Source organism: Coccinella septempunctata, chromosome 1, assembly GCF_907165205.1.
Source record: "Coccinella septempunctata chromosome 1, icCocSept1.1, whole genome shotgun sequence".
Classification (NCBI taxonomy): Eukaryota; Metazoa; Arthropoda; class Insecta; order Coleoptera; family Coccinellidae; genus Coccinella; species Coccinella septempunctata.
Window position 1 is genome coordinate 49937003 of NC_058189.1, and position 23005 is coordinate 49960007.

At 34.6% G+C, this 23005-nt stretch overlaps 1 protein-coding gene across 6 annotated transcripts in view; it reads right to left on the reverse strand.

Moving 5' to 3' along the window:
- The window catches only part of LOC123316835 (glutamate receptor ionotropic, kainate 2), a 145884-nt gene extending 138805 nt beyond the window's left edge, over window positions 1-7079 (reverse strand). For 2 of the 6 annotated variants that reach the window (XM_044903112.1, XM_044903090.1), the window contains exon 1: window positions 6816-7077. The gene's annotated coding sequence lies outside the window, so the exon portion shown is untranslated. Of the gene's footprint in view, window positions 1-6815 lie in introns of all 6 variants that reach the window. The other 4 variants (XM_044903104.1, XM_044903124.1, XM_044903097.1 and 1 more) reach the window with 3 other exon arrangements.
- Window positions 7080-23005: the final 15926 nt, after the last annotated feature.

Sequence of the window (23005 nt, forward strand, 5' to 3'; positions counted from 1 at the left end):
GAAACTTCTTTGGTCTTGGAGAACCAGAGTGTCACCATTCCATCGATTGTTTCTGGATCGTAGAAATGTACCCAAGTCTCATCCATAGCACCAATTCGGTTTATGAAGTTCACATCGTCTTCAAATCGAGCACAGATCAAACGCGAAGCTTCTACCCTTGCAAGCTTTTAGTCAACATTCAAACATTTGGGGATTCATTTCATGTCCAAATTGACGTGAACATATGATGAACGCGTTCGTATGAAATATTCAATGCTTCAGATATCCGTTTTAGCCCAATTCGACGGTCTGATAAAATCATGTCATGAACTGCATCGATATTTTCGGAGACTGAAACAGAAACTGGCCTTCTCGATCGATCATAATCTACAATGAAAAATTTACCTCTTTTGAAGCTTGCAGTCCAATTTTTCACGGTCGCATACGAAGGACATTGATCACCAAGGGTATTAAGCACATCTTCGGAAATCTGCTTACCTCTTAATTCTTGTAAATACAGCTATTTGAAGATGGCTCGATACTCCAATTTCTCGATTTTCCCAATTTCGGTGGACATCTTCTTTCTTTTAATTTATTGCGTAATTCTGGTTTACTTTTTTGACCTCAAACTTCACCCTGATACTTCTAATGAGTTATTGTTCGTTGGTATGGTAACGCGATATTTTTTTTTATACATGAAACTGGTCTAAGCTAACTAGATATCAATACATCCTCGTATAGTTTCTAATCCAATAACTTAAAATGAAGATGTTGAAACACCCGAATTGAGTTTTGATTGCACTTTTTTGGGTTACAAATTTTAAAATTATTTGATGATTAATATAAAATTCAATACGCCTCTCGTTTTTTTCTTTCTTTTTTGTTTTCAGATTATTCTTCGTCAACCATCATAGTAGAAAGAATGGGAGGAAGTTTTTGGATTTTGTCATATGAAGAAGATGTCCTTCAATATAATAATTTCAGCTAATTTTTTACACAAATACATCATTACACTTATACGGGCAAACAGAGAGTTTTTTCTGAGGTTTTTATCTCTGTTTCTTCATGTATCATACGAAGATATGTATGGTACCCCGTTGACACTTTTCCTCTGCTTACACTGAGATCTGGAACGAGGAACAAGTGTTTAGGATCTGTCTCTTGCTGCCATTTCTTTACACCCGCTTCATTGTTTTTCAGATTGTAAAAGTTTGTAACACTCTTTTTCAAAAGAATATATAGAATATATATATTGCACTTTTTTGTTATTAATTTATTTTTCTAAATCATGATAATTGTTCCAAGAATCTTCCTCATGTTTTGCCACGCTCCATAATCTGTAGAATAAAATATTTTGATGGGTGTCCTGCGAGTCATGGAGTTCAAAAGGAATCCCATCATGTTATTTATGAGCTTAAGTTTCAGAGTGACGGTTTAGTTCAAATTGCTGTGAAACTGTGAAAGCGTTTAATTTCAAAACGGATCCACCACAGGATTACAGTTGATTGAATTTTGTGTTCTCTGAAAGAAATCCTTTGTTTCCTTCGAGTTTGCTCGAGTAATTCTAAAGAGGTTTTGTCAAGTTGTAATCTATTTACTTCATTCTTCAAGTTGATAATACATAAGAATTGTCTTGTTGGGTTTCTACCAGGACAAAATTGAACTAGTCTATTTGAAAAATATCTAGACTTTTCTGAATGAACATCATTTTTCGTGGGTAGAAAGCAATCGCATGGAAAATTCGTAACAACTTTATTTGGTTGGACCAGAAATTTCTAATTATGTTCTAAAATGCTGATATGCAGGAGTCTTCTCAGAGAACTTCGTAAGGAATTTGAAATAACCTTAGACTCAATTGGGGATCTATGGAAATATCCATACTTTCTAGAAATAACGTGCGTTCAAAAAAATTCGTCGTCAAGTAGGCTATGGAATTTTGAACGTCGATATTTCGTGTCTGAACGTAATTTTTAGCTCGTGCTTTGTTGAATTAAAATTATCAGCAAATTATAAAGATGGTTTTTACGGACGTGTGAAAGACTTTTACTATTGAATTCTACTTCAAAATTGGAAAGAAAATTGAAGGAAAATGGAAATATTCTGTTCCGGCGACTTCATTGAAGCCTATGTTGCTGTTGATTATTAAGAATGAATTTTTTCATTGTACTGTTTTGCGATGTGTTGACGAAACAGGTATGTTCAAACAAAAAAGGAAGTGGTATACCAAAAAAGAAAACTCTAGAGTTCAGTAATAATGAAAACATGGTGACAGAAGCTCGACAAACCTCTCTTCAGATTTTATCTCAAGTGGATGGAGTATCCGTTGGCATATGCCACCCGATTTTGAAAAAAAGATATCCATTTGTTTCCATAAAGATTGACATGTTATCAGAAAACTGAAAAGGTTGTGATTACCTAACCTTGTAGCATCCGAAAAAAATTGGAGTTCAGTATCATACTGAACTGATGCATACTGACAGTATGCATCAGTCAAAGGCAAAATGTGGACCTACTTTCTTTTATGGAACTTCAATAGCAGAACGTTATGAAGGAGAAATCATCATGCCTTTTTATAGCTGAATTGAATTTTAATAAATTGTCCAATAGCTATTTTCATATAATTCAGTTCTTTTAGTTTAGTCATAGATTTTCAGTAATGACTGAATCAATTGAATATTTATAGAGAATTAATAAACATATTATTGAGAATCTTACTGTGATCTATTCATATGACTGAAGTAACTAGAACCTTCTTACAAAAAAACATATACTACCATGATCAATTCAAGATTCATGTCTCTTACGTATGAAAATAGTGGACGGTTAAAATTTTTACGAAGAACTTTTCTAACCGCCTCAGATTGTTTGGATTCTTGTCATCTTACTCAATGAAAGAAATGCTTTTCGAACGTTGGATGAAATTTACAGGTAACCTTTTCTGAAAAGTGCCTTTCCGTACAAAATTACGATATATAGGTTAATGTCATCATTGTTTACATTTTGGGAAGATGAAGTAATTCAAGAAAAGACATACGTTCAGCCATCGAACATCAGCCTTCAAAATTTCATAGCCTACTTGACGAAGAATTATTTTGAACGCACGTTATAATAACAGGAAAATAAAGTTAATGCAGGTTAGCACATTGAAGAGGAAAAATTGTTTTCACGGTTGAAAGAAGTGAGGACAATTTTGTTCTGTATTCTTTGGCAGGTGTTCTGCTGTATCTAGAAGTAGGTACACTCAAAATGATGTTTTAAATCTTGGAATATTAAATGTCGTGTATGGCAAACTTGAAAGGAGGAAAATCCATACAGAAAGGTTTTCCTCGTTGAAAGACGCAACGGTCGTGGAGTATTACCTATACTCCATTCACTTCTATTTTAGCACTCGGTTGGCCATGGAATAATTTTCTCAAGTTTTTGTAACTAGGACGGAATATGGTTGGCACTCACGAAATGTTGTTAATGTCATAACGCCGTTGCCACAATTTATATCAATATTACAAAAATACCGATTTGTGATTGAAAAAGAGAAAAGACAGGGTTTCGGGAGTGCTATTTAGAATTCAGGGCCGCTCATTCAAATGGTAGGTAACCCTACTATTCGAAAGTATTAGAAAACTAGACATTCCCATATCTACAATATATCAAATGGTTGCGAACATATTCAATGTAAGTGAATTTATATATTTATATAATGTTTCATCTTAATCTAAACGACTTATATTTTAGCTGAATGCTTCCACAACCAGACAGATTGTAAATGAAGAGGATGACAAATAATTTCCTTTTATTTGAAGACCCAAAAAGTGTTAATTCATATGAAATTTTTGTTCAAAGGTGAAGTTCCTCTTGCCTTGAAACTTCCTTTGATTATTTTGATTTCCATTGATGCAAAATGATTTTTGTTGAAGAATTAAACATTTGTGGCGGCGTAGTTGTACCCATGGTAGAGGAATACTTCATCTCACCATGATGGTACCAAGGGTAGCCAAACGATGGCATCACTGCGCACGACGGTTGCGATCACAGGGTAGATTATACGTCTATTGCGGTGCAGCATACGCCAAACGATGGCGCCACCGGCGACGCAAAACTCGATACCCTCGACGTAACCGGCGTTTATAGCAGGCACAAACTACGCTGCTTCGGCGATTGTCGTAGGTAGCTGCTAGGGTTCATTAACCTACCTGATGAGTCCGACCCTAGCAGTGGGACGAAACAATCACCCCAAGAGCACGCCATTCTTCAAATGGCGTGAACTCATCTCAGCACATACCGCCAAAGTGGTGACCCCGACGTGATGTGGGAGGGCCGTCTTAACGACGTATCCCAGAAGGCCAGACCGGTTGAGACAATAGCTCGCTCACAATGCACGCTCCCATCTCTGGTATTTCTGACGCTACTCTAGACGCCCTTTCCCATCTCCGTAAACGGCGGTACCCTGCCTACCGTATCGCATCGCTTCCCCAGTCAGCGCCGCTGGTGGGGGAGTGTTGTGGCGGCGTAGTTGTACCCATGGTAGAGGAATACTTCATCTCACCATGATGGTACCAAGGGTAGCCAAACGATGGCATCACTGCGCACGACGGTTGCGATCACAGGGTAGATTATACGTCTATTGCGGTGCAGCATACGCCAAACGATGGCGCCACCGGCGACGCAAAACTCGATACCCTCGACGTAACCGGCGTTTATAGCAGGCACAAACTACGCTGCTTCGGCGATTGTCGTAGGTAGCTGCTAGGGTTCATTAACCTACCTGATGAGTCCGACCCTAGCAGTGGGACGAAACAATCACCCCAAGAGCACGCATTTCCTCAAATAGCGTGAACTCATCTCAGCACATACCGCCAAACATTCTTGTAATTACCCGTTAATTCTTTTGCGAGATACCCATTCCCAACCTTTGCATCATATGCATTTCATCTTTGGGTTAATTTTTTTCAAATCTACAACTGATGTAATGTCCTCAAACTTCAACCAAAGAAGATAACCACCATTAAGTCTCCTCAAGCTACTGATAATTATATGTCAATAATTTAATTTTTTTTAGTAGCAAAAATGAATACATATACTTCATTCAAATTTATTTTAGCAGTCGGTTGGCCATGAAATAATTTTCTCAAGTTTTTGTAACTAGAACGAAGTTAGGTTGGCACTCATGAAATGTCGTTAATGTCATAACGCCGTTGCCACAACTAATATCAATTTTTATTACAAAAATTCGAAAATGCCGAAAGTGATTGAAAAAAGAGACAGGGTTTCAGGAAGTGCTATTTAGAATTCAGGTCCGCTCATTCAAATAGTTATACCCTGATATTCTAAAATCCACAATACGTCAGACGATAGCGAACATATTCAATGTAAGAGAATTTATATAATGTTTCATCTGAATCTGAACGACTTATATTTCAGCTGAAAATTTCCACAATCAGAAAGATTGTGAATGAAGAGTATGACAAAGAATTTCCTTCTATTGGGAGACCCAAAAAAGTGGTGGCATTTGGGAATTTTAGTTTGAGTGAATTAATGCGAAAAGTTTACTACAGGATTTTCGATAAATGTCATCGGGAATAAGTTCCCTAAAATGGATTTTTCTGTTTTTCATTTGACTTGTCCTATACAATGTAAATGTCTTAAGGTACTAATAAATACCTAATTATTATAATTACATCAATGTATTAAGATGAATAGCCACAAATACGCGCAAGTTGCCCTGTTACTTGTTTATTCATGTGAAATTTTTGTTCAACGGTGAAGTTGCATCTTAACTTGAAACTTCCTTCAACTCCTTTTACTTATATTGATGCAAGATGATTTTTGTTGAAAAATTTAACATTCTTGTAATTATCTGTAAATTCCTTCGGGAGATACCCATTGCCAACCACTGCAACATATGCATTTCATCTTCGGGTTAATATTTTTGAAATCTACAAATGATGTAAGCCAAAGAAGATAACGAACATTAACTCTCCTCAAGCTAGTGCATATTATGATATTATACTGATCTCTTGTATTTTCCATGCAAATAACTGGATTTGGTATGCCAGTTTCAGTTTGTATAAACTTCAATTATGTTCGTCACATATTTTCCGAAGAGATTCGACATTGTGATAAAATACGTAATAACAGAAACTTTTACGTAGAACGGGCAACATAGCGTTGATTTAAAACCCAAAAATGTTTTTACAAGCTTCATAACCCCACATTTTCGTACTATACAGAGTGAAATGTGTCAAATTTCCATGGCCAACCGACTGCTAAAATAAAGTTGAATGAAGTATAGTTTCTGAACGAATTTTAATTAATAAGATCTAAACAGTAACAGAGTACGTCTTCGTCAACATGTTCTCTTACATTCTATAGCCTCTCAGGCTATAGAATGTGCTTACACTACATATCTTCTTGGTTGACGAGTTTGGTGTTATTGTTGATCCTTGGATCAAACCTGAAGTGCTTCACTTGGAAATATCGAACGAGAATTTAATTACTGCATAGAAGCCGATCGTAATCAAGTTCAACATGCAGTTTTAACATAATTTGATTAGTAATGAAAGCTTTATGCGAACTTTTGTACTCCCTCAATTCTTCCCATTCCCTTTCAACTTTTCTTGCTGACTGGAAAATGTAAGAGGCTCTAGAAACGGTCGCCGACATTATCTTTTTGTTTAGCGCCGCCACTGAATGTATATTTCTACTCGAAAACTTTCGGGATTGATTTGACCTTTTTTTGTGCTGCATTATATACGAAAGGTTCAATTATAGGGAATAATAAACCAAAACCAAAAAAATCACAAATCATGCATAAAAGTCTGTAGTATCGGAAAACTAACCTTAAATCCTCGTTGTTGATGACGTTGTCAGTTCGCGTAACATCGCGTCGGAGGCGGCATAAAAGCACCCACACCGTTGGCCTATCGTAACAATCTAGCATGCTTTCGCCGTCTCCGCTATAACGCGCACCTTATACGCCTTTGAGGCGGCGCGCGGACCGTTTGACCACGTGCTGACAAGCAACTTGATTCGGAGAACCGGACCATCGAAAAACTTAAAAATTCATTTATCATGGGTAGAGCTGGCAACCGTCCAATTCGATAGTCATTAATAGGGCCTTTCTGCTCCCGACTGAAGGACTTAATTTTCTAAAGATGACATAATGGAAACCCAGCTTAGAACTTATTGCAGGATGGCTCATCCAAGCGGAAAAGCTCGTTAACAGTTTGGTATCGATTCGAATCAAGCGATAAACGAACTGAATTTAAGATAATTAGGGTTGTTGTTTGATGAAACTAAATGAAAATTGATTGGAAATCTTTCTAGTATTTTTTCTGGAAGCTCAAACATGAAGAAACTTTTCACATATATAGAGGTTTTCCTTTTCCATGAATACCGCCGTGGTTGTCTGTTGTAATCCACTCCTGATGGTAATTGACAAAATCCCCAGCAATTCAACGATTCTCAATGATCGTTGTGAATTCAAGGGTTCCTAGTAATTGTAGGTATAATTGGCATTAGATCCAAGGGTTTAACCATGAGGTTTGAATCCAATTGATTCAGAATCCTCAAGTCTTTCGCCTAGTTACCAGCTAAGAGTCTCCCAATCAGATTGATTTGTTTTATTCCATGAAGCGACCTATGCAGCGTTGAGCATAAGTCATCTTTTTCTCTGCACTTTTCGATTCTGAATGCTTTTCCTGCAACGTAATCTATCTGACAAGTGAAAAGGGGAAAGTGAAAAGTTACAGGGTAGTTTGGCGAAATAGCCAAGCCAGCTGTCGTGCCATCTTTACGGTGGTATTTCTGGTGGTCTATTATGATTTGAGCTTCCGGGTTGTTGCTCATTTCGCTAGCCTTACTGTGTCAAATCTATGGGCATGTTCTCTACATCCTCGTGTTCATTTTACCACATCCCCAACTCTCGTTTCTCTCAGTGTGTCCTCATTCCTTTTTCTGTCTCTGATTGAAATTCCCCTTATAGCTCTGAGCACCTTAATTTCTGTTGTTTTTATTAGCCTTTTCTTATGAGATGTCTTTGTCCTTGTTTCGGCTGCGTATGTCAGCACTGGCCTGACACATATCTTATACATATATTCGTATTTTATTTTCCACGCTCATGTATTTGTTTCTCCATATTATATCTTTCAAGTATCCCAATATTCTCCTTGTATGTCTGCTTCACGTGGATTCAGTAACTCAGCGGGTTGCACTCTTATCATTGCCGGTCCCAAATTTGGAAAAAAGGGGAGGGTTCATAGGTGAGTATACTCCATTCACTTTTATTGCAGAAGTCGGTTGGCCATGGAAATTTGACACATTTCACTCTGTATAGTACGAAAATGTGGGGTTATGACGCTTGTCAAAATATTTTTGGGTTTGAAATCAATGCTATGTTGCCCGTTCTATGTAAAAGTTTCTGTTATTACGTATTTTATCACAATGTCGAATCTCTTCGGAAAATATGTGACGAACATAATTGAAGTTTTATACAAACTGATTGAAGGCATACCAAATCCAGTTATATGCATGGAAAATACAAGAGATCAGTATCTAATATATAAAATTCTCGTGTCATAGTTTTCGTTACCGTACTCCTCCGAAACGGCTTGACCGATTTTGATGAAATTTTTTGTGCTTATCCGGTATCTATGAGAATCGGCCAACATCTATTTTTCATCCCCCTAAATGTTAGGGGTAGTCCACCCCTAAATTTTTTATGTCATTTTTTGGACAAAATTTTTAATTTCTATTTTTTTATGATACAACATACAAAAATACATACAATCCTCAATTTTCACCCTTCTACGATCAACCCTTATTTTTTAATAGCCATTTTAGTAATTTAATCATTAGGAAATTATTTATATGGCAAAACAACGTTTGCCGGGTCAGCTATCTATGAGAATCGGCCAACATCTATTTTTCATCCCCCTAAATGTAAGGGGTGGTCCACCCCTAAATTTTTTTTTGTATTTTTTAGACAAAATTTTTAATTTCTATTTTTTTATGATACAACATACAAAAATACATACAATCCTCAATTTTCACCATTCTACGATCAACCCTTATGTTTTAATAGCCATTTTAGTAATTTAATCATTAGGATATTATTCATATGGCAAAACAACGTTTGCCGGGTCAGCTATCTATGAGAATCGGCCAACATCTATTTTTCATCCCCCTAAATGTTAGGGGTAGTCCACCCCTAAATTTTTTTTTTATTTTTTAGACAAAATTTTTTATTTCTATTTTTTTATGATACAACATGGAAATTATTTATATGGCAAAACAACGTTTGCGGGGTCAGCTAGTAATATCATAAAATACACTAGCTTGAGGATAGTTAATGTTCGTTATCTTCTTTGGCTAAAGTTTGGAAACGTTACATCAGTTGTAGATTTCAGAAATATTAAACCGAAGATGAAATGCATATGAAGCAGTGGTGGGGTATCTCCTGAAGGAATTAACAGATAATTACAAGAATGTTAAATTCTTCAACAAAAGTCATCTTGCATCAATATAAGTAAAAGAAATTAAAGGAAGTTTCAATCACGATGAACTTCACCTCTGAACAAAAATTTCACATGAATAAACAATTAGCAGGACAACTGGCGCGTATTTGTGGCTGTTCATTTCAATGCATTGATAAAATAATATAATAATAAGCTATTTATTGGTACCTTAAGACATTTATAATGTATAGGACGAGTCAAATGAAAAATTGAAAAATCAATTTTCGGGAACTTATTCTACGATGACATTCATCGAAATTCCTGCAGTAAACTTTTAAGTTTTAATTCATTCAAACATAAAATTTTCAAGTGCCACCACTTTTTTGGGTCTCCCAATAGAAGGAAATTCTTTGTCACCCTCTTCATTCACAATCTTTCTGATTGTGGAAATATTCAGGTTAAATATAAGTCGTTTAGATTCAGATGAAACATTATATAAATTTTCTTACATTGAATATGTTCGCAACCGTCTGACGTATTGTGGATTTTAGAATATCAGGGTATAACTATTTGAATGAGTGGACCTGAATTCTAAATAGCACTTTCTGAAACCCTGTCTCTTTTTTCAATCACTTTCTTTATTTTCGTAATAAGAATTGATATTAGTTGTGGCAACGGCGTTATGACATTAACGACATTTCATGAGTGCCAACCTTACTCCGTTCTAGTTACAAAAACTCGATAAAATTATTTCATGGCCAACCGACTGCTAAAACAAATGTGAATGCAGTATAGTTATCTACCTGCGATAACAAAAAGATATTATAGAACTGCCAAAAAAGCCTCTGATTACGGACAGATGATGATTCAGCTCGAAAATGAAAGTCTGGAATAAGATCAATATTTCTACATCCAATAACTCAAAATGAAAGCGGTCAATTTATTTCTTTTATTTATTATTATATTACCTTCATTTTCTAGGAATAAAATTGTGAACTTTGAAAAGCTCACGGAAAATGGAATCTCACCATAATTTTTGTATTTCTTCTAGTTTTAGAAGTTTTATTTGAAGCTTTTGTTGCAAGTGGGCAAATGTCTTCGTGGACTAAAGTTTTCATCGTTTAACTACAAAAATGAAAACTCCCTGACCACATTGATTGCAAGATAATTTAGGAGAGAGGATTTTTTTAACTTCTTCATGGATTTTTTCTCCCAATGTCTGGAACACCGTTTTCTATTATTAACGACGAGCTGACCCGGCAAACCTATAAGTACTCTATGATTGCTCGATTGGTCGTAAGAAAAAGGAATGCCATTTTTTCTGTTCTGTACAATTTTTTTTGGGAAAATTTTGTTATATAAACCTTGCCCTAACAATAATAAACACAACAAAAAAAGAATGGTCCAATTTGGTGCGATCGTTTGAACAATAAAGCATTTTGAAGTAAACCATAGATCCTCTTTTATTAATATAGATAGATTTCTTGTGTTTCAGATATTGGAATGGAAACCATATGAAAATTGAAGAAGGACTTTTCTCTCCCAATACCTGAAATATCATTTCCATAATTTTTCCTTATGTTTCAGACTCGGTTTCAGTTATTCAGAGGGAAAATATATAAAAGTATATATTGTGGTGTAGAGGAAAACACCTACAAAGAAGAAATTGAAGAATTCGATATAAAGGATCCTAGGAGAGACTTCCAGGTTTGGGCAATGAGCAACATTTCTGGAACATAATCAAAATATGCTGCGCCTGCTCATGGGTAAAAAAAAATTTTTTAACGGATGTTCTTAATATTTTTAATTTAAAAACCTCAAATTGTACTCAAAGATAATACTTCACGACAGATTTTAGAAAGCATTTGTTTTTTCAGTATTTTCACCTCGAAAATGTTTAACAATAGCATTCGCCATTTTGCAATTGTTATACTATATGTGTTGATCATTTTGACTTATAATTTCTTAGGGCTAATTGCGACTGTGTGCCCTCCTGTAGATTTATTGCCGGTAACAGGATACAGCAATGAATGAATGATCATTTTGATGTATTGAAATGGCCTGATGTGCTTTCGGTGTATTGAAGTTATTAGTCTCAACGCAAACCTTCATGGAAATACTCCTAATATTTTATGGTTTCCAATTTTCGAAAGATTTTTCAGATAGCCGAACCGTATGCTTATTTATTACCGTATCACTGATAAAAAACAAACAATTTTTTTTACAATTGAATGACTGAAAAAAATTAATTGTCCGTGTAATCCTTTTAGGTTTTGACATTGCCTGCACAGTTAAATTCTCCTCATAACATTCAAAACAGCCCGAAATGAAAAAAAAAAATTCGAAACTGAAAAATTATTCACGCCAAAAGAATGAAACTATCTCATCAATTCCCATCAAATTACTCCCCTAGGAAGTTTTTCCTGTATATACAAGAGGATTGGAAAATTTTATCTGCCTTGTCAGAAGAGCCATGGGAAGCTTGATAATAAATCAAACGTTCCCGAGACAAGAAAACATAAAGTATTATTTCGAATATAGGTCTGCTGAGATTTTCCCCCAGGCCAGCTGCCAGAGGAGCTATGACACACAGCATAAAGAGGACACAGTTCCACTGGCCTCGATGTTGTTGGAGTCTTTTCCGATATTTTCACTCAGATCCTCAGAGACATCTTACGGAAAATTTCAGACTCTGGAGCAGGTAACTTCAGATACTCCGGTTAGCTAATCGATTCTAAAGGATTCCACACATTATCCTTGCTATGGAGAAATGCCCAAGGATAATGAGTTGAAACAATTTTGGATATAGAAACTCCTCTTGGGTGAAATTATACCTACAATATTTTTGGAAGGGATGGTACATAAAAATAGATACAATAATAGGAACAATGTGAAAATCAAAAGTCAATTTGATGTATAGGAGCTTAAAATATTCTCTTGAATTGTCAGGATTCTCATTAAGAATTTTTTTATACTTAATTATTTATGAAAATCGCTGAAACACATTTTATCAAAATTTCACTTTTTGTAACAAATTTAGCCAAATATGGTCTATTCCTCTAGAGCAGCAGGCAAAATTATTTTCTTCATTTCACATAACTGTGTAGAGACCCTATAATTTTTTTCTTAAGACATTAACCCCGGTTACGCAAAGCTTGATCTGTAAATCAATCACGAGCATTCAAAATATCATTCCCGCATCAAATTATGATATATATATTTATATATATACTTCATTCAACTTTATTTTAGCAGTCGGTTGGCCATGGAAATTTGACACGTTTCACTCTGTATAGTACGAAAATGTGGGGTTATGAAGCTTGTCAAAACATTTTTGGGTTTTAAATCAACGCTATGTTGCCCGTTCTACGTAAAAGTTTCTGTTATTACGTATTTTATCACAATGTCGAATCTCTTCGGAAAATATGTGACGAACATAATTGAAGTTTATACAAACTGAGTGAAGGCATACCAAATCCAGTTATTTGCATGGAAAATACAAGAGATCAGTATAATATCATAATATGTACTTGCTTGAGGAGAGTTAATGTTCGTTATCTTCTTTGGCTAAAGTTTGAATACGTTACATCTATGGAGGGTAGAGACCCTCCATAGTTACATCAGTTGTAGATTTCAAAAATATCAACCCGAAGATGAAATGCATATGTTGCAGTGGTTGGGAATGGGTATCTCCCGAAGGAATTAACAGATAATTACAAGAATGTTAAATTCTTCAACAAAAATCGTCTTGCATCAATATAAGTAAAAAGAATTAAAGGAAGTTTCAATCAAGATGAACTTTACCTTTGAACAAAAAGTTCACATGAATAAACAACTAGCAGGACATCTGGCGCGCGTATTTGTGGCTGTTCATCTTAATGCATAATTAATAATAATAATAAGATAAGATAAGATAAGATATTTCTTTATTTCAGATAAATTCGAATTACATGAAGAGTTACAATAAATCCAAAATTAAATGAAATGACGTCACAAAAATTTTTAGTTCACTCAGTAGCTTCAAAATAGTCCCTGAGGTTGTATGGTTCCAATGCAATCAGTAGATTTTTAACTTTATTCCTGAACGATTTATAGTTATTTATGCGTTTTATATCATTTGGTAACTTATTGAAGGCTCTGATGCTCATATAAGCAGCGCTCTTCTCAGTTAATGTTAATCTATGGGTTGGAAACATTATATTTAAATTTCTTGTGTTGTAACTATTTATATTCTCAGATATGAAACTACTCCTATTTTTATGTAAGAACATAAGGCATTCAAACAAATACAGGCCATAAACAGTGAAAATTCCTCTAAATCTAAATGTTCCTCTACATGATTCCCTAAATTTCATTTTGTAAATTATTCGAATTGATCTCTTCTGAATTAGGAATATTTTCTCTAAGTTTTCATTTGTTCCCCAGAAAATTATTCCATATTTGTAGGTGGATTCAAAGTTTCCAAAATATACTGTTCTTAAGGTTTTCTCATTCATATATTGGGTTATTGATCTTAGTGCAAAGCATGTTTTACTCAACTTCACTGAAATGATTTCTGTGTGTTGACGCCAATTGAGGAATTGATCAATGTAGACTCCCAGAAATCTGACGTAGTTCGAAAGTTGGTAGTTGCAGTTGGATAAGGTTACTGAATCTGATTTTTCCTTGTTTGACCTACTTGTGTCAAAAATAATGATTTTTGATTTGTCTTCATTTAGAACTAGGTTATTTTGGTTGAACCATGTTTTTGATTTCACGAAGATGTGGTTTGCTTGTCTCGAGAGCTCTTCAAAATCGTCGGCACTGGTTAATAGATTTGTGTCGTCGACAAAATTCACCATGTTTCCTTCATCTTGCAGTACTATGTGGCCTAGATCGTTTAGGTATATTAAGAATAAGAGTGTGCCGATGACGCTTCCTTGGTCGATTCCTATTTTTCTTATCAATATTTTTGACTTTGATTGATTTTTATTTTGTGTGATGGTAACTCTTTGTTTTCTGTTAGTCATGAATGAATCAAGCCATTTAATTGTGTTTCCTCTTACTCCATAAAACTCTAATTTCTGAAGAAGATATTCTTTGTTTAATGAGTCATAGGCTTTAGAGAGGTCTAGGAAAATACCCAGAGCCATCTTACTGTCCTCAAGTGACTCCAAAATGTACTGCAAGAATTCAAAGATAGCTGTCTGTGTTGAGCGTCCATGTAGAAATCCATGTTGGGTATGTGAAAAAAGGTTATTTTCTTTAAAGTATCCAGTTAATCTTGTCGAGACTAGTACTTCAAAAATTCTGGAGAATGCTGGTAGTAAGCTTATGGGTCTGTAGTTGTTAAGAAGTTCTGGGTTGCCTGTTTTGAATATTGGTTTTATGAGTGCTAGTTTCAAGGAATCTGGAAATATACCATGTTTGAAAGAATTATTTATGATGTATGATAGTATTTCGCTGACTGCTGGTAATGATAACTTGACTATCATAATAGGAATTTCGTCATCTCCGCTGCTGAATTTGTTTTTGATGGTTTTTGTTAAGTTCTCTATTTCGGAAGGTGTTGTTGGTCTCAGGTAGAAGGACTTCTCTATACGCTGCATGTGAGAATAATCTATAGGTGTTGTAGATATGTTATTTAGGAGGGTGTTTACTGTGTTGAAGTGATCGTTGAAATTTTCTGCTATTTCTTCTGGAGTCCCTTCCAATTGCCAATCTTCAGTGGATCTTGTTGTGCCAGTGATCTCTTTGCATATTTGCCACATAGTTTTACCTTTATTGTCTGACTTGATTATTCTTTCCTCATATGTTTTGGTTCTCTGGTTTTTCAATGCATTGTCATATTCTTTTTTTGTTTTTTGGTAAAGATCAAGATGTTGTGGGCTCACGTTACTTAAGACTAAGAGGATGTCTAATTCGTTTTTAATTTTTTCAATTTCAGGTGTTTTGTGAATATAGGCTCGCTTTTTGTTTAGAGATGGTTTTTTGGGAAAATTCTCGTTGAATATATTTATGAATTCAGACATGAAAACATCCCATTGTCTATTCACTTCGGATCTATCTATCTCTCGCACAAGGTTCCAGTTTTGGTTAAATAATTTTTCCAAAAATGCATCTTTTTCTTGCTGGCCATAAAATCTTCGGAAATAGATGTTATTTATCTTTACTTCTTCTGTAGCAAAAATAATTAGGTATTTATTGGTATCTTAAGACACTTACAATGTATAGGACAAGTCGAATGAAAAATAGAAAAATCAATTTTCGGGAACTTATTCTACGATGACATTAATCGAAAATTCTGTAGTAAACTTTTTGCATTAATTCACTCAAACATAAAATTCTCAAATGCCACCACTTTTTTGGGTCTCCTAATAGAAAGGAAATTCTTTGTCATCCTCTTCATTCACAATCTTTCTGATTGTGGAAATATTCAGATGAAATATAAGTCGTTTAGAGTCAGATGAAACATTACATAAATTCTCTATTCTCTTACATGGAATATGTTCGCTACCGTCTGACGTATTGTAGATTTTAGAATATCAGGGTATAACTATTTGAATGAGCGGACCTGAATTCTAAATAGCACTTCCTGAAACCCTGTCTCTTTTTTCAATCACTTTCGGCATTTTCGTATTATAATAAAATTGATATTAGTTGTGGCAACGGCGTTATGACATTAACGACATTTCATGAGTGCCAACCTTACTCCGTTCTAGTTACAAAAACTTGAGAAAATTATTTCATGGCCAACCGACTGCTAAAATAAATGTGAATGCATTATAGTGCCCTCGATATGCAATCTGTTCTTATTGACATTATTTTTATTGGAATGCTGGAATGTAGGTATGTTATTTCAAAGTATGTACCAAAATAAATTTTCAGCAATTCATTAATTTCAGTACTTACGACCTACGGGCAGGCTGAAATTCTTTCACTTCAATGACGGGAATTTATTAAGGTCAGCTCATAAAAACTTTGGTGGATTTCAGTGCTGAAAACTTAACATCTCCAATTTAAACGCATGTTTGGAATAACGCTTTTTTGTGTAAAATATGGTGTTTTAAAAAAATCAATTAAAAAAAAGATTGCTTGTTTTTCTCATAATATTATACAAATGATATATTCTAAATGAAAGTGCAGACATCATGTTACAGATTATTTTCTAATTGCCCGCAGAAAGTACTAGAAACGACATAAAGATTATAGTGAAGGGTGAAGGGCATCTGAACAGTCTCGAACAGTGAAATAGTCTTTGCGCCGAATAGAAAATAACTAAATTCCCCCATTCTCATATCCCTTTTCTGGGTATCACTCACGAAAGTCGCCTGATGTTAGTTGCCCATTAACTCTATTTCCTTTTACGTCTATACTTTCCGCTCCGCGCATGTTTTATAATTGAATGGATTCAGAGTAGGCTAAATTAAATTTGGTTGTGAAACCAACATATATATGTAATAGATAATTTTTTGCTGAACCTATATTATTTCATTCAATGGAGAAGAATGTTCACGAAATATTTTGAATATGAGGTATTAGCTCGTATAATGTATCTATGAAAATAATGCATATTCCAGTTTCCAGTTTCATGTGAATTTAAATTTCGTTTTTCAGCATCGAGAATTGGCAAGTCGCCAATGCTCAATATTTAACTATTTCTCGGAATATGGTGAAATCAACAAACCAGTGAAAATTAATTGCAAATACACATGATGATAGATTAGCTACATCTGATTAAGTTTTGACGAATTTGTTTGTTTTACCAATATTTTACAACAAAAATCGTCAAAATGATAGAGTATGGCCTGGCTCAAAACACTTGATTATAATGTTTTCTACATCAACTTCTGAAATGTTAAATAAACACATATGAAAACTGAAAATTGACCAATTTTTATTTTGACTTGACTTGAACAATTTTCAAGCCAAACTGTTATTTGTTTAATGTCCCTATTCGCCAAAAAAAAGCATCTTTAGATCTGCTAGCAATACACTCATGCCATAATACAGCCAGCGGGTAGGTATTGAACTCCTTTCCAAGCTAGACGAAACTCCCATTGTATTTTAAAGTCCGTTTGTAAATGACGAGAATTCTTTACCAAATTTTGGTAAGGAAACGGCAGAGATTATTCTGTATGCAACTGAACAGTGAATTTTACCGAAAGTGGGTATGTAACGGTAAAGAATTCATGCCGCATGAATTCTCGAGTAAATTCTTTAGAGAATTCTCGGCTGTTGCAAACGGGCTTTAGATACGTGGCGTAAAAATAATTTCCTTGAATGTTTCCAAACCTCGCAACATGATGTCCTAACTGATCTCGCTCAGTACAAAATGCTAGTTTAAATTGTCCTAACTGCATTTAAAAAAAAATCGGACAATTTATGTTAGTCGACATGGCTTTTTATTCAGTTAGGACTAAACATTTAGGTATAGGTATATAGAACAAGAAACTTAAAAAGCATATAGAACAATTTCATTTCATACACAAATGTAAATAATATGTTTACGAATACTATGAGCCAAAAAAGTCAATTTATAAAATTTTGCAGATAGGACCTTTCTTGTTAGCAAGGCAGATCTGTCCTCATTCATGTTACCGAAAAAATGTAGGCATCAAAAAACTTAGGGTCAATATTTTTGTCGATTTCAGTTGATGTATGGATTTCAACAATGAAAGAACCTGTTTTTCTATTACAGAGCTTACCTTTAGTCACAATTGGAGAATATACCTATGAAAGGAGGGTTATTGAGCGTAAAAACGCCTGAGTATATTGATAATTGTAAATTTGTATGATACTCATTTTTTTTCGAAAGTAAAAAGTAGTCGGCCAAGAAAATTGATGAAAAGAGTGCATAGAGGAATGTTTCAGAAATACTTACTCAGAAAAAATGTGTATAGCCATTTTAAACTTTCGAGAAAAAATTAGGAACATGCATCTTAGACATAATATCGGTTATTTCAATCCTTGGTCCTGGAGCTTTTTTTTTAATGAGTAGGCACATATTTGGTACTTTCCTCTATGCATTTTTTTTTTCGAATTTCTTTGCTGGATATTTTTAACTACAAAAAAATGAGGAAGATGCGCTCCATCGTAGAATATCGTAGAATATCGGTTATTTTGATAACCGGATGGGAACAACCATATATTTCAAAGACAATTTAGTTCTACCAACTTGATATTTTCGAATATTACAGAGAATTTGAAAGACAATCACCTGATTGTTATTTTATATTATTCCTATGCTTCGTCCATCTCAAGAATAAAATGACGTCAGCAGTCAGAAGTATAATATCATTGTTAGAATGTCAAAATAATCCTAACTTTTAATGCTGCCATTAGTTATAACGAATTTTCGTGTTAAATGGAAAATTATGATTCATTCGGATTACAATGTAATGAATTTTTTATACAGGGTGATTCCGGAGGTGACCGTTAGATTTCAGGAAAAGTTTATACTAGTCAAGACGATTTCGAATCCCTGTTTGGTTTATGGCCACTATCAAGTACTATCACTATCAAGACTCTACAGGGTGATTCGACCAATTTTATTTCTATCACTAATTTATGGTAGGTATGAAATTTTTTAATGTAGTAGAATATAAATGAGCATATTCCATCATACTAACACGTTTTTCAAAATACCGGGTGGATATTGTGATAATTTCAGTTTAATTGTGCAGATTGAAAAAATAAATGTACGTTGCGTTTTCGAAATTTTATCCCGAATCGATCAGTTTCAGATTCTAGCATAAGGAGTCATTATTCCAGTGTTTTTAATTTTCTTGGCTCACCCCGGTTTTCCGAGAAATAATATTTATTAAATAACAATATCGAAAATTAGCCCTAATGCAGTGGCCAGTGAGAATATTCTGAACAAGGTATTAAAGCTGTATCGTCAAAGGATGCCTCATGAAAAGCTGTTTCCAAGTTCTCAAATACTTCTATCAAATTCCAAATCCATCTTTACTTTAGTAAAGATAGAGCATATATGCTCTATATGCACATCTCCGATTTTCTAATATAAAGATTATTTCTAAAAAAACAGATTACGTAAAGTAATTTCGTTCAATAATGTACCCATTTACGGTCTCAGAAAAGTGTGTAAGTTCTATTAGATAGGGGTTGAAAAAAAAAAATTAAAATTGAAAATTTTTTGAAAATTCAACTTTCACGCCCTTTATCTTTTTCCACAGCAATATTTTATCAAGGTCCTATCGCCATATTTTGGTCCAAACAATCTGCCTTTAGCCTATGTCCCAATAGTTATGAATCACCCTGTATTTTATTATAGTTCCTACTTAATCAAAAGACTTGGATACTGATAGTCAATGAACCTAAAATGGGTAAAAACCAGAGGATCGATTAAAATTGCGTTAAATAAATAAATATGAGGGAAAAAAAACACCATGTCATTTTGTAATACCCCTACTAGTAAAATGCTCACCCTGTATAGTGAAACGATCTCTCAGGTATATCTGAAAAACAATTAAAGGTGTCTCTCGAATTGTCGGTCGTACCTATCGTAAGAACACTAAATTTTAATGAACTTGATCATTTGGATAAGTTCCTTATTATCTCCTTTCTATCATGAATTCTACATTGATTTTCATTCGTACCAATCCGTAGATTAGGAGTTATTAACGGAAAATTGATGAATTTGGTCAATTATAGGTTCACCATTCATTGATGATTAATATCCCAATTGCAAAATTGAAGAGATTGGAGATTGATTACTAATCCTTTCAACTGTTGGGATGCTAGGAGCTCGAAAGTGGCATCAGCAAAGTTTTATTGAACTTGAAACAGATTATGCGATTTTCACAATAGCATCTTCAGGTGGGTGAAGTAATTACTACAATAGACCATTATATTCCAATTCATACTGGAAGTTTACGAATGTTCATTCGTGGAATACCCCTTACTTAATCCACGATATGCCGTCATGTGTATGTTGAACCCGGTAGATATACTCACGATAATGATTTTTTCCGGTGTTCATTGAGTGGTTCGTTATTGTTTTCTGAATATTGAACTGGGATATGCCCGAACTGAAAAGCAATCGAATGAAGAGCACATATCCCATTCTCTCACAATTTACCGTTTTGGAGCCAGCTGAATTTCCAAGATTATCCCCTCAATTTTCGTTCAGAGTCCATTTATTTCTGTTCTTCGGGCTGGTTCAATCTCTTAATGCAATGCCAAAAGAGTCCACATCCAACAATTCCTGTAGATTGTGCATTCCATCGATTCGACCATTCTGGAAGAACGGAGTTTTTCGATCTATCCGTTCTGTGATTGATGGAGGTGGCAAATTTCGTAAAATTTAGTTTATTTTGGGCAATCGTTGAGATGATTCTAACTCTGTTTCCCTACTGAACTCGAGTTTGAAGGAGATTCAATGACATTTTGTTTTTATTTGACGAACAACGAAGAGGAAATCAAAGTTTTCCTACTCAAGTATACAGGGTGTCTTAATGGCGAGTCTTATTTTTTGACAGAAGGTCCAACTTCCTCAGCAGCGACTGAATATCGGTGCTGTCAAAGGCCTTTTTTAGATCACATGAAGATAGTTTACCTTTTTTTCATTAATGGCCAGGTATATTCCGTAGCATAATGCTCTATAGATATACAGGCTGTTTTTGAAAGTGATTGTTTTTTCAACAGAAGTTTGATTACATAAACCGTTTAACCAAAAATCACCCATAAAAAACTTCCAAAATGACCACGTTGGAAAAAATTATTGATAAAATAGATCCTGAAATGGTTTATTTCGATATTTTTTACATGCTGATAAAAACAAGACTCAAAACATCAATAAGAAAAATTTGAAAATAAGTCGAAAACCCACCAATAAATTTCTTTCAAATTATCACTATTGATTTTATGCGCACAGTCTCAATCCCTGTAAAAATTGGCTTACAATAGTTATACGGTAGCAATAAGGGCACTCTGACTAATAAGTTCACTAACAAGTTCACATAAGTTACCGCGTCTCATTCTTCTAAACGTTTTTACCAAAGATTATATAATAGAATAAAAAGATAGGAACCGAAGCGACTAATGTGAGCGCTATCTGTGTTTCAAATGTGTTCTTAAGACCCTAAAACTGGTTAAAATATTAGTTCGAGGGACATTCGCAGAAACCTATGAAATTTTGTGAGATTTCAGATAGCCATTTTGATTCTCGTACCGCCTTTTGTTTATCAAGCTCGTACTAGCTGCTGATTATTGAAATTTTTGTCTAATTTCTTGGTGAAAACCTTGAAATATCGTTCGAAAATTATTGTGTGGTGAAGAATTGTGGATCAAATATGATATGTACCTAAGTATTGAAACTGGTAACATGTGAAGCGGTCATTCATTTTTATTTTCAGTGCTACGAAGAGGATAAAATTTCCAGGACGTAAAGGATGCAAACACTACCAACGACTACACCATGTGCAATGAACATTTTACTGCAAGTCAATTGAGAACGTAAATTGTTGTATGAAGGAAGCATCCCTTGCATGAAGGGCCCATTTAAGGGAAATTATGACTCTTATATGTCCATTCAAAGATTCTCAAATGCTACTCCTTCAATATATTCAGAAATTCAAAGGTTTTATTGATTTCGTTTTGGGTATGGAGTGACATCAGATTCATGCATCGCGAGATCAATCGATAACGATATTTTAGTAGGACATGTTAAGATTAAGAACGAAATTGTTCATGGCCCGCTAAAATATCGTTATCGATTAATCTCGCGATGAATGAATCTGATGACATCATGTGGCTACAAAAACTCTAATATCTCGAAAACAGTTCAATTTTTTGTGTTTGGCTACTAGTACCCTTTTCACGTACTTTTCTTCGCTCCATCGAATGCTTCCTTTTTTCTCACCAAAACGAAAGAATTTGTCCCAAAAAAAATCATGACTCACCCTCTAAAAACACCCTTTACAAAAATATCAGAAATGTAGAAGTGCAATAAAAAAATGTATTTTAACAATATATATACATTTATGCACAAAATTTCAATATGGTGGTATTCACCGTTTAAAAGATATGCGGAGAAATTTTTTAAATTTTATCAAATGTAGAAGGATATATCTCCCTTAATATGCATTTTGGGCCAGGAGTTCAGTCATCAAACTATAGTTATTTTTCAATGTACTATCATCCCCAGAAAGCTCGGTTCACATTTTTGACTCACCCTGTATAAAAACGCCGGGACACGTCGATTCCAGGGATACCCTTAGTGTTACAACCCCAAACCCTATATTTTGAATAAGGAAGACAGGCTATAAGATATCTCAAGCCATCAAACTATAGTTATTTTTCAATGTACTATCATCCCCAGAAAGCTCGGTACATATTTTTGACTTACCCTGTATAAAAACGCCCGGACACTTCTATTCCAGGGGATACCCTTGGCATTGTCTTTATACAATGCCCTTGGTGTTACAATCCCAAATCCTATATTTTGAATATGGAAGACAGGCTATAAGATACCTCATTCTACATTCAGCATGTTTAATTCTTTCTCATTCAATCCATTCGTTTTCGAAACATCCACATCTGAATTTCAAACAACGCTGATTTACCCTTCA